Source organism: Panthera onca, chromosome B3, assembly GCF_046562875.1.
Source record: "Panthera onca isolate mPanOnc1 chromosome B3, mPanOnc1 haplotype 2, whole genome shotgun sequence".
In the NCBI taxonomy this organism is placed as follows: domain Eukaryota; kingdom Metazoa; phylum Chordata; class Mammalia; order Carnivora; family Felidae; genus Panthera; species Panthera onca.
This window is the reverse complement of record NC_138344.1, coordinates 115496753-115508800: the sequence shown is the minus strand read 5'-3', so window position 1 is coordinate 115508800 and position 12048 is coordinate 115496753.

The following is a 12048-nucleotide window of genomic DNA, read 5'->3' as shown; positions in this document are numbered from 1 at the left end:
GGAATTGTGCTAAGTCTCTAGCCCCAGCACAATAGCGGGTGGGTGATCGAACAGGCGAGTGCATGAAAACTGGGGACACAAGCTCTGGAACAGAGGGCAAAGGCTGTCTGAAGAGAGGGGGGCCTCCCAGCCAGGTTGTTGGCCGGGCAAGAAGACACTGCCGTGAGGAGAGGCCTCCCAGAGTCTGACTCGGGCCCAGGATTCATCAGTGTTTTCATTAACGACTCAAACGACGGAGTGCAGAGAATGCTAATCAAATTGGTGAAGCCTGCGAGGCAGGACAGAAGCTGAGCAGTTAGGAGGCGAGCTCGAGCTTGCAGACAGTACTTGACAAATTAGAGAAATAAACAGAGTCAATAAACAGAGCTCCAGGAGCTGCAGACTTCAAGTGGCACCAAGGGAGCAGCTACCTCTAATGGATCCGCCCAGAGAAGCTTTTGGCCCACTTTTCTTTGGGCCTCACCTGGCTTGATTGCATATTTGGGGCAAGTCTAAATGCAGTCCCTTGATGAGGGATTTGGGCCTGGAGGCCTCATGGACAAAGTCCCTGCTCCAGAGGCTACGCTGTCCCCATACCCCTTCCTGGCCTCCTCCCTCCTCGCCCCAGCCATTGGTTTTGCTGGTGCTCATGGAGGGAAGGACATGGCTCCACCTGCTCCCTCAAAGACCTGAGGCTTGGCAAAAACATAAACTCAGCCACGATGCCCCATCCCTACCCACCAAAATGGTGCTGCCTTTCTCTATTTCCTGCACATTCTCATCACTGAGCTGCTTCTTTTCCCATTGGAGGCTGCCCTGGAGGTTACTGTGACCTCAGTTTTCTGTGGGCAAGTGTACCGGGTGTGAAAGGAGGGACAAGGACACGGCGTGATCTGGTAGGGAGTGCCCTACCTCTTCCCTGCCTGCCTCTGGGAGGAAGATGACGTCTGGGTGGTTTGGCAGAGATGTGCAGGCTTTGGAGCTCCAGCTGCATCCTTCTGGGGCTATGTAGCATCAGTAAGTTATTTACCTTCTCTGAGTCAAGTCCCTTTGGCTATAAATAATTGAAAACCAGTCAGTTTGTCTTCATCAAAATGGAGTACTCAGTGGGAAGAACAGGAGAGAGGCCCAGAAAACCTGGGCACTGATGGAAGAGCCGCTGTGGGACCACGGCGTGACCTCTCTCTTCCTCTTTCTCCTTCTCTGGAGTTGCAAAGTTCTCTGCTCCTGCTTTTCTCAGCACATCTGATCCCTTCCTTCCTTCTTTCCTTCCTTCTTTCCTTCCTTCTTTCCTTCCTTCCTTCCTCCCTCCCTCCCTCCCTCCCTCCTTCCCTCCCTCCTTCCTTTCCATCCTTCTTCCTTCCTTCCTTCCTTCCTTCCTTCCTTTCTCTTTCTCTTTCTCTTTCTTTCTCTTTCCCTTCCCTTCCTTTCTCTTTCTTTCTCTTTCTCTTTCTCTTTCTCTTTCTCTTTCTCTTTCCCTTCCCTTCCTTTCTCTTTCTTGCTTTTTTTTAAAAAATAATCTCTACACCCAAATGGGGCTTGAACTTACCAACCCTGAGATCAAGAGTTGCATGCTCTACTGACTGAGGCAGCCCAGCGTTCCTCCTTCTTCATTCTTCATTGGCCTTCATGGTACCTGTGAACGCACACTGATTCCCCGGTCCTGGCTTTAGAAGGGCCTGGGAGTGAGGACAAATATCGAATCCTCATTTCTAGGGAAAAGAAACTAACCTGCCCCACTAGGGTCAAGTTTCTACCCTTGCCCAAGGAGTTGCTGGGGTTTTCTTGGTATCAACATGCCGGTAGGAGTCCACAATTGTGGGTAGGTAGAAGGCTCTCAAAGAAGAGAAAAAGGGAGGGTGTGCAGTCTCTCAGCTTCATTTTTCTCATGTGAAAATGGAAATAATATTGCCGACCTCCTAAGGATGAAGTGCTCTACATAAAACACTTAGCATCATGGCTGACACATGTAAGTTCTGTCACTTGTTGAACAATTGCTCTTATTCAAGGTAGGTTCTCTGGACTTGGCAGGAGGGTCTCTGAGCTGGAATGGGCCTGGATGGGGAAGGATGCTCAGAAGAGACAGGCTGAGGAGGAGTGAGTATGGGGAATGTATCTCCGTTCACCCTCTATTTGGGGAGACAGAGTTGCAAAGAGCTGAGGAGGCGGATGCTCAAATGTTCTTGTTTCAGGAGGCCCGACTCCTAATTCCCAGCTGGAAGGCAAGTCAGCACTACCATGTCATGAGCTTAAGCTCTCAAACCACGCTTTCATTCATTCTCTCATTTAACCGATGTTAGCTGAATACCTACTGTGTGCCAGGTACTGTTCTGTCTGCTGGAGATATAGCAGTGATCCCTCACGGTGTTTGTGTTCTAGTGGGAGAAGACAGGAAAGAAGATAAATGTTATGGGCAAGTGTTAAAGAGAAGAAATAAAACGGGAAAGAGATATGTGAAATGTCAGGTAGGTGGAGTGAGAGTTAACGTTTTAAATGGAAGTAGTCAGGGAGGGCCTCACTCAGAAGGTATCTTTTGATTAAAGACCTTGAAAGAAGTGATAGAGCTAGCCATGTTATGGGATGGGGGACAGGATCCCAGATAGAGGGTACAGCCAGTGCAAAGGCCCTGAGGTGGGAGTCTGCCTGCTATATTTATACTGTAATTAATACTTTAATTAAAGTATTACAGGACCAGATCTTGTCGATCATGTAGTTCATAGTAAGGACTTTAGCTTTTACTCTGAGTGAGAGGGAAGCCATCGGAGGGATGTAAGCAGAGGAGTAACATGATCATAACCAAGTTTTAGCAGAATCACTTTGGAAAAGACTGAGGAGGTCTAGGATAGAAGTAGTGAATCTAGTTAGAGTATTGCTAGGAGAGCTAGAGCTGATATCTTAGACTAGAGTGGTCACAGTAGGAGTGGAAAGAAGTGGTCAGATTCCAGATATATTTTGAAAGTAACACTGATGGGATTTACCCAGCTTAACTACTGCTTTGTTCTGCAGTGACGTAAATTCCAGGTCTGAGCCCCCAAATATAACTTAGCACATGGTCCTTCTTCCTGACAGCCAATCCTTGCAGGGCATGTCTCTGCAGACATGTTCATGGGTCACCCATTTCCATGGAGACCCAAGGCTTAGAGGACCTATTAAGACCTCTACGGTCACAACCATGGCTCCTGAGGTCAGAAAGCTCTAAACCCAAGTCCTCAAAGAGGAGGCATGAAGAATTTTTATTGTGGTGGCAACTTTCTTTCTTTAGTGACGTGACAGGGAAGTCCCAAAAGTCTTCTTCCTTCTCTTGTTAGTTTTGAGGTACACTTTTAGGGATCCCAGAATTGAGTTTCCAACCCTGGAAACAAATTGCCACTTGAGCAAAGCATGGAAGAATTAGTGCCATTCAGAAGTACTGAACTTGAACTCCAAAGGAAATGGATTTGAGTCCCAACCCTGTCACTATGGGCCTCAGTCTCTTTAGAAGGGGGTTCCGTTAGATGAGCTCCTTTCAAGCTCTAAGGGCCCATGAAGTTTGTGCATTTTGTTTGCCTGAGATATTTACTTCTGTGGATTTAGCTTCTTCAGTGTCCTCATCCTTTTAAATTTAACCTTAAATTTAACCTTTTCAATTTAACTATAAATCAAGAGAGATAGGTGAATTACATTTTTGAAAAATGGCCTGATGACAGAGAGGATGTCTTTGAGCTAGAGGACCTGGCCCAGGCCTGGAAAGCTCATCACCCTTCTGTCAATGGGCCTCATTCAAGAGCCTGAGCTAAAGATGCTCGGCTCTGAAGGGTGAAGGAGTGAGTCAGCAGAAATGAGGGGTAAGAGAAGGTGACACCTGCGGAGTTTAGTTTCCTTGTTCCCAGTTGTTTTTATTCTCATGTTTCCTGTGAGTTGTCTTTCAGAAAGCAAATGAAACTTCTCTGTAAGCTCCAGGGCTATATGGATGACATATAGGTGACAAAAGGGTAGCTTTTTCTTGCCAAGAAGCAGACCCATCCATTTCTGGGGTGTCACCATGCCCTCACTAGCTCTGTTGGGGGTCATCAGCATTTCAGGAGGGGCTGTAGAGAAAGAATTTAAGCTCTCCTTGCTTTGGACAGGGGGGAATCTCTGTTTTGTGGCAACATAGGGTCTGCCAGCCTGGGAGCTACTCCTTCGAGCCAGTGATGTGAAAGCCCAAATTCTCCCAATGATCTTTCTGAACTGGTCGGCATCACCCTTAAGACTATGTTTCCTAAATGACCCCTGAACAAGTGACACTGATTTGCTCTATGGAGTTATCAGGGAGTCATACACCGTACAGTTGGTTTGTCCCAACTGAGACTCAGTGACCAAACTGTGTTGAGAATTGTAGCTCACTTGGGAATTTTTTGCTTTGGGTGCAAAAGCTGCAATGCTAGGCAACAATGAGATGGGTAAAATGCAAAGCAAGAGCAGCAGAGGCTGAGGAAAAGCTGGATTTTCATCAGGGCAAATGTAGGGCATAGGTCTTCCCTTGCCTTAAACTTTGTGCAGAAGTAGGTATCACAGAAGTAGTTCTATTTAACTTCTTTTTCTTGTCCTTGATCTTTACCGTAGACTGTTTCCCCCAGGCTATTAATCGCTGAGAGGCCAGTGGGTTACCAACACTATTACATGCCTACCATCAAGAATGCAAAAGTAAGCCAGACTCATGGTCTTTACTCTTAAGGAACTTGTGTCTAATAGGAGAGGTAAGCATGGAGACTAATATCTCAATGATCATTTCACTAAATAGCTGGAGATTGCTTTAAGATATTCAACCTGGCTGTGTCTAGAATAAGCTAGTTCTTTTCCAGGTCACTGTCCAAACATCCTGTGAATGAGAACCTGTCTTTTGTTTTTCTAGCAAGATGCTCTAGTGGTTAAAAGACTTGGTTCAAATACTTAGGATGCTCTTGTCTTATACTTGTTCAGACCTTTCCTTCTAAATGTCCATGCTAACACATTCATCTTGCTCTTTGTTCTCATACATAGGCTTTTACTGGTCAAGTGGCCCTGGTTCCCAACCCAAGAGATGGTGGAGATGTTTCAGAGGATGATAAGAAGGGAGCTGGCTATTTGTCTGAGCCCTTATTCCTTGGCCCATACATATGATCCTAGGGCAGCCCCAAATTCCCATTCCTTACATTTCTATCTTCTATTCTATTCTAGCTTAACACACTTCTACTCAGGGGTGAAAAGGCATTAACTAATCCTGGATCCCTCTAGCTGCCTGAAAGGCACCCCAGGGCTGACTTTGCTACTGTCTTCTTGCTTGCTTCTCTCTTAGAGGAGCAGCCATAGGTCCCCATAACTCAGATAAGTCAAGGGGTTGGACAGTGAAGCCAAGAAAAATGAGGGGGTACCTGGGTGGCTCAGTTGGTTGAGTGTCCGACTTCGGCTCAGGTCATAATCTCACAGTTCGTGGGTTCGAGCCCCGCATTGGGCTCTGTGCTGACCTCTTGCTCAGAGCCTGGAGCCTGCTTCAGATTCTGTGTCTCCTTCTCTCTCTGCCCCTCCCCCTCTCATGCTTTGTCTCACTCTGTTTCTCAAAAATAAATAAATGTAAAAAAAAATTTTTTTTAAAAAAGGAAAGAAAGAAAAATGAGCCACACAAAGAAAGTGGGTGGTACTCTCAAGTGACACACTGGGTTGATGTGTGGCCTCCCCAGAAGAGCTCTAGGTTCTGGTTCCCATTCCTGACAGGGTTCCAGAGGTCAGAGACCAGACTCCAAATGACTATGCAGCTATCCTAGAAAAAACTATATAGAGCCTTAAATGACTGAATGAGCCACTGGGAGGGTGAGGGAAGCAACACCACCTTGTTCTGTCAAAATAAGTACTTTTCAGTTGGAAGTCATAGATTTCCTCTTCCTTAAGTGGTACCTGGTAGAATTATTATTTTATTTTTGAAATACTCAATTAAAGGAAAAATCAACCTATATTGCCAGGTGAAGAGGGAAGACACTATTTTTAAGCGGGTTTTTTTTTTGTCCAACTCTTCCTCTTAGACTTGGACAAAAGGCCCAGGAGCAGACGCTAGGGTTTTTGCAAGAAGATCTCTCCCTGATCCCAGTGGACAAAAATGTGTCATTTTCTTCCTCAGTGTCTCATCAACAGACATTTATTGAGTAATGACGATATGTAAGAATAGATCATCCTGTCTAGAATGCCTTTCCTTCTTCCATTTTCCTTTCCAGCCAGGGTATAATGGATAATCATTTATCCTTTAGACCTAAGCTCCCCAAGAGTTTTCTCCCTTCATTAAATGATAAGGCTTAAAATGCAGAATGCCTCAAACAACTCATACATGTGGAGTCACTAATAAGTGTTTTCACATCTTTCTCTAAAAGCCACTTTTGAAGTGGAAGGAAAGGAGGGTAGAGAACAAAGGAAGACAGAAGCTCCTGAGGAGAGTGGAGGAGGGGCCACAAGATGGTCCCTTGGAGGATAGTGGGGAGGCTCAGTGAGGGGAGGCTATGGGTCTCAGAGATCACTCTAGCCAACTTCTCATGTGCTGAAGATGCTTGAAGGTTAAGCCAGACCTTTATCCTGGATATTCAGCACCTAATGCCATTTCATTCCAGGCTAAGGCAGGATGAAAGTACCAAAGTGGGTTGGGACCACATACAATCAGGCAGAGAAGAAGATGTGAGAGCCCTTGAGATTCCAGGGAGAATGGACTGTTCACCCTCCCAGGATAACTTCCCACATCACAGTGGCCAAGAACTTGGGCTTTGGAGTCAGAGGGTCAGGTTCACATCTTGGCGCTTATGAATTGCATGACCTTGGCAATTTATTTAACCTGAGACTTTTCTGGGTCTCAAATTCCTCATTAATAAAATGGATGTTGTTATAATCATAACTACCTCATAACTGGGTTACAAACCCAGTAAGGATCGCAAAACACAATTCTGGTGTATAGAGGTCAACCTGTTATTGGGTTGGCTTATTCTGGAGAGAGGAAAATGGGGAGTGTATAGGTTTAGAAGTATAAATTATAAGGGGTGGATTGGGGTGCCTGTGCAAAGAAGGACCTAGGGGTTAGCAGAAGGGGTTGGAGGTAGAGGTGGGGTGTGGGGTTCTTCACCTGATTCCCAAGATGCTCAGAGTGGAGGGAATACTCAAAAGTCTCAGTGACACTCAAGAATACAGTAGTTTTTTTTTTTTAATAAATAATATGTGGCTAGATAAAGATATGGTCAGAGAGAGTATCTGGATACAGGGTAGGAAACTGGCTGCCTCTGCTCAGGAGTGAGGCTCCTCTGTTCTCTCCCTACTCAGAGTGTGGTCCACACACTGGCTTCATAGCATCACCTGCAATCTTGTTAGAACGGCAGAATCTGGGGCCCTACTCCAACCCTACTGAATCAGAATCTGCCTTTTAGCAAGATCCCCAGGTGATCTGTGGGCACATTACAGCATGAGAAGCACTAATGTTCGCAATCACCCATTTCTGTCCCAAGCTGTTCTCAGGGGGATATGTGAGCTGCTGGGACTTTTAAACTCTTTGTGACAGGATGCGATGCTAAGACCCAGATTACATTTTATAATTTTTTAAAAATATTTATTTAGTTTGGAGAGAGAGAGAGACAGAGAACGAGCAGGGGAGGGTCAGAGAGAGAGGAAGACATAGAATCCAAAGCAAGCTCCAGACTCTGTCAGAGCCTGTTGCGGGGCTCGAACTCATGAGCTGTGAGATCATGACCTAAACCGAAGCCAGACGCTTAACCGACTGACCCACCTAGGCACCCTGAAACAGATTACCTTTTAAACTTAAATTAACTTTATGCTTTAGTGGGTTCATCTTTAAATGAAGTCTTTCTATATAAACCAACAGCAAGAGGTAACCATACCACCAATATGCCTTGACATATCAAACATTCCTGCCTTGGCATCTATACACAAGTTAACATCAGCAGTGTTCAGTATGAGCTTTTAAAAGAATCACTAGACACAATTTCTCTATTAGTGGATTCATTAGACATTCCCTCATGGATAACTTCTATTAACAGTCTTATTTAAAATTCACCTATCGCCACCTGCCAGGGAACACAGGAAATCAATTCAGTCAACCTCCAGCAACCCTGAAGGGAAACCTTGAGGTCTCCATGCAGCGCATCCCTGAAGGAGCAAAGGCCAAGTAGGCAATGTTCTTGCTAGGACACACCCCTGCTCTGTGCCTCAGTTTCTCACCTGCAAAATGATCAACATGATTGACAAAAAGAGCTCAATGAACAGCTCTCAGCTCCTTTTTTCCTTTTTCTGGAGCTCAGGACATGATTCAACTAAGACCTCAGGTTCTTTTAACTAGAAGCTGGTGCAAACCCAAGCAGGGGCAAGATGAGACCCAGGCCAGGACAGTGGGGCTTAGTGGCTCAAAAGGAAGCTGTGGTCACAAGGAGTGGAAGGGAAATGGAGGAAGCTAAGGAATTTTGCCCTTCTACAAGCTCAGGGTTAGCTCTGATGGTACCCAAGAGCTCTGAGTTACCTCGAAGTTTACACAGTCCGGTCCATTGGTGATGATGTGTCAGCACCTTGCTTACACTGAATTACGTGCCCAATGGGGGCATTGGCAATGCCTTTTTAATCTCTTCATTTGCTTGCCATAGAAATTTCCATCAACTGTCACTCTACCATGCCTGATGGTCAGTCACCCGTGTCTTTATTTCTACCCCTCTATGTTCTCTCAATCTTCTCTATTAAAAAAAAAAAAAAAAAAAAAGCCTTTCCAATCTTTGATTAACATTCTCATTGATTCAAGCAAATACATGAAATAAATGCATGGATCAGAAAGGACCAATTCTGGGGCGCCTGGGTGGCGCAGTCGGTTAAGCGTCCGACTTCAGCCAGGTCACGATCTCACGGTCCGTGAGTTCGAGCCCCGCGTCAGGCTCTGGGCTGATGGCTCGGAGCCTGGAGCCTGTTTCCGATTCTGTGTCTCCCTCTCTCTCTGCCCCTCCCCCGTTCATGCTCTGTCTCTCTCTGTCCCAAAAATAAATAAAAAACGTTGAAAAAAAAAAATTTAAAAAAAAAAAAAAAGAAAGGACCAATTCTATTTGGGATTAGCTAAGATATCCTACCACAGACTTATAGAATACTAACCCAATGAACCAATATCAGAATTACAGTTTTAAAAAAGTGCAATTTCCTGAACCCCACCATCTATTTTTTTTACGCTGACTGGGTGATTCTGAGCCCCAGAGAGATTTCTGACCCACCTTTGCCCATTTATAGATGAGCATGAGGTGGGGAGGCTCCCCTCAGACTCAGGGTCCTATGGCCAGGGATGGCAGAGTGAGTGGGGTGCAGGTTTCCTCAGTCACAGGTCTGTGCTTATCTGCATTTCTAAGCCTACATGTTGTGTGTCAAAGAAACAGGAGGCTTATAATGCTGAACCCAAAGAATGAAAAAGTAAAAAGGCAAGCGACATTTTGGTAAGGGGAGCTTCACTGTGGGAGAGTTGTCCCCTGACTGAAAGATGAAAAGAACCAACACATTCCTCTGTCCTTCCCCCCAGGCCCACCCTCAGCCTGCACAGCCTGTCCCCCAAGCCTCACTCACTGTTTTCCAGTTGAGGGAGTGGGAGAAGAGACCAAGAGCCCTCTGTGATTTAACAATTTCAGCAGATTCCAAATCCAGGAAAATAATTCTCCTTGTAAGCCGCCAGACTCCACTTAGGATTTAACAAAACAAACATAACAAAACTGAAAACCAGAACTACCAATAACTTGAGCTCAGGACTCCTGAAACGCCCATGGAAAACTTCATGGCCCTCTCGCTCCAGGTGACTGACTGGTCCTGGGGTCTCCCCCGCTGGGAGCTCTTTTCCCCCTTCCATTTCAGCACTGTTGGCCAGTGCTTCTATAATGCTTTCCATCTCCTAAGCTTGAAAATTGAAGGGTTTCTAGTTTAGTACTGCTGCACTCTCCGTCTTTGTTCTAGTTTTATTTTGGATTAAGGACAGAAGGAATCATAGTCAAATCTGTAGATGGCACGAAGTTGGGGAAATTAGCAGATATGGGTGTGATGGAATCAAGATGAAAATGCTCACCATAAGCTGTAAAGATCGAAATCAATGTGATTAAATTTAATAGGAATAAAGCTGTGCATTAAGGTAAAAATACAATCTTACAATACTGTACTATTCCATTTATATGAATTTCAAAAACAAGTTTTGTTTTTGCAAAACTTATCTGTGGGGCTAGGAATCAGAATAGTGGTCACCTCTAGGGTTTTAGGATGGAAACTGATGGGAAAGAGACATGAGAGAACTTTCCAGGGTGAAGGCAATGTTTTATATTATGACTGTTGTGTTGATTACAGGAGTGTATTCATTTTTAGGACTAATCTATTGACACGAGATATGCACATTTTATAGTACAGAATTATAACTAAATAATAAATGCTTTGTTTTTTTAAGTTTTTATTTATTTATTTTGAGGCAGGGGGAGCATGAAGGAGAGAGAGGGAGAGAGAGAGAATCCCAAGCAGGCTCCACACTGCCAGCGCAGAGCCTGATGTGGGGCTCGAACTCAGGAACCATGAAATCACGACCTGAGCCAAAGCTGGACGTTTAACCGACTGAGCCACCTGGGCACCCCCAAAATAAAAATTTTAACATCAGTGGTATAAGTAGAAGATGGGGCCACACATATACTTCAAGCCAGCTGCAAAATGATCTGATAAAAAAAGCTGGGCACCTTTGCAGTCTGGATGTAGAGAGACAATGAGGGTCTCCTGTTTTCTGTGCTGGCCATTATGGTTCTGTGTGTCACATTTTTTTTTTTAATATTTTTTTAACGTTTATTTATTTTTGAGACAGAGACAGGCAGAGCATGAACGGGGGAGGGTCAGAGAGAGAGGGAGACACAGAATCGGAAGCAGGGTCCAGGCTCTGGGCCATCATCAGCCCAGAGCCCGACGCGGGGCTCGAACTCACGGACCGTGAGATCGTGACCTGAGCTGAAGTCGGACGCTTAACCGACTGAGCCACCCAGGCGCCCCTGTGTGTCACATTTTAAGAGGAACATGAATAGACTGAAAAGCAAGGGCCAGAACTAGAAAACCTGTGAGGGAAGACTAGTTGAAGGGATTGGAACATATAGACCAGAAAATAGAAGACTTTAGAGAGTCCAGACAGGTGAATGTCATGTTGAAGAGAAGACTGGTTGGCCCTGAAGAGGGCCAAAGGCAGGTCATGGATGGAAGCTACTGGAGGATAGGTCCTAGTTCAATTTAAGAAGGCAGATTCTAACAAGTATTACTACCTAAAATGGAATGGGGTATCTTTGATATAGGACTTCTTTTCGAGTACTCAGGCAGAGAACCACCTGTTGGGGATATCATAGCTTCCAGTGTAGACAACTATGGTTTCCTGAGTATGTGCTGTGTACCAGGCCCTCTGCTAAATCCTAGAGACAAGATTAAGAATAACAATTTTCCATAGTGCCTGGGTGGCTCAGTTAGTTAAGCGTCTGACTTTGGCTCAGGTCATGATCTCACAGTTCGTGAGTTCCAGCCCCGCATCGGGCTCTGTGCTGACAGCTCAGAGCCTGGAGCCTGCTTCAGATTCTGTGTTTCCCTCTATCTCTGCCCCTCTCCTACTCATGCTCTGTCTCTGTCTCTGTCTCTCTCTCAAAAATAAATAAAAACATTTTAAAATTTAAAAAAATGTGTATGTCAGTGACTTTTAGTATATTCACAGTGATGTGAATATATATTCTTAATTACAAATACCAGATATATGATTGCAAAAGATGGAAGAGTCTCTCCCATTTTGTGAGTTATCATTTTGCTTGATGGTGTCCTTTGAAGCACAAAATGTTTTTAATGTTGGTAGATAAAAAGTTCATTTTATCTATTTTTTTTTCTTTTATTGTTTGTGCTTTTCATGTCCAGGAAAACATCACCTAATCACAGATCAGAAAGATTTACACCTACATCCTCTTCTAAGAGTTTTAAAGTTGTAGCACTTGAATTTAGGTTTTTAATCCATTCGAGTAAATTTTTTTGTGCGTATAATGTAAGCTAGTGGTCCAGCTTCATTCTTTGGCATGTGAC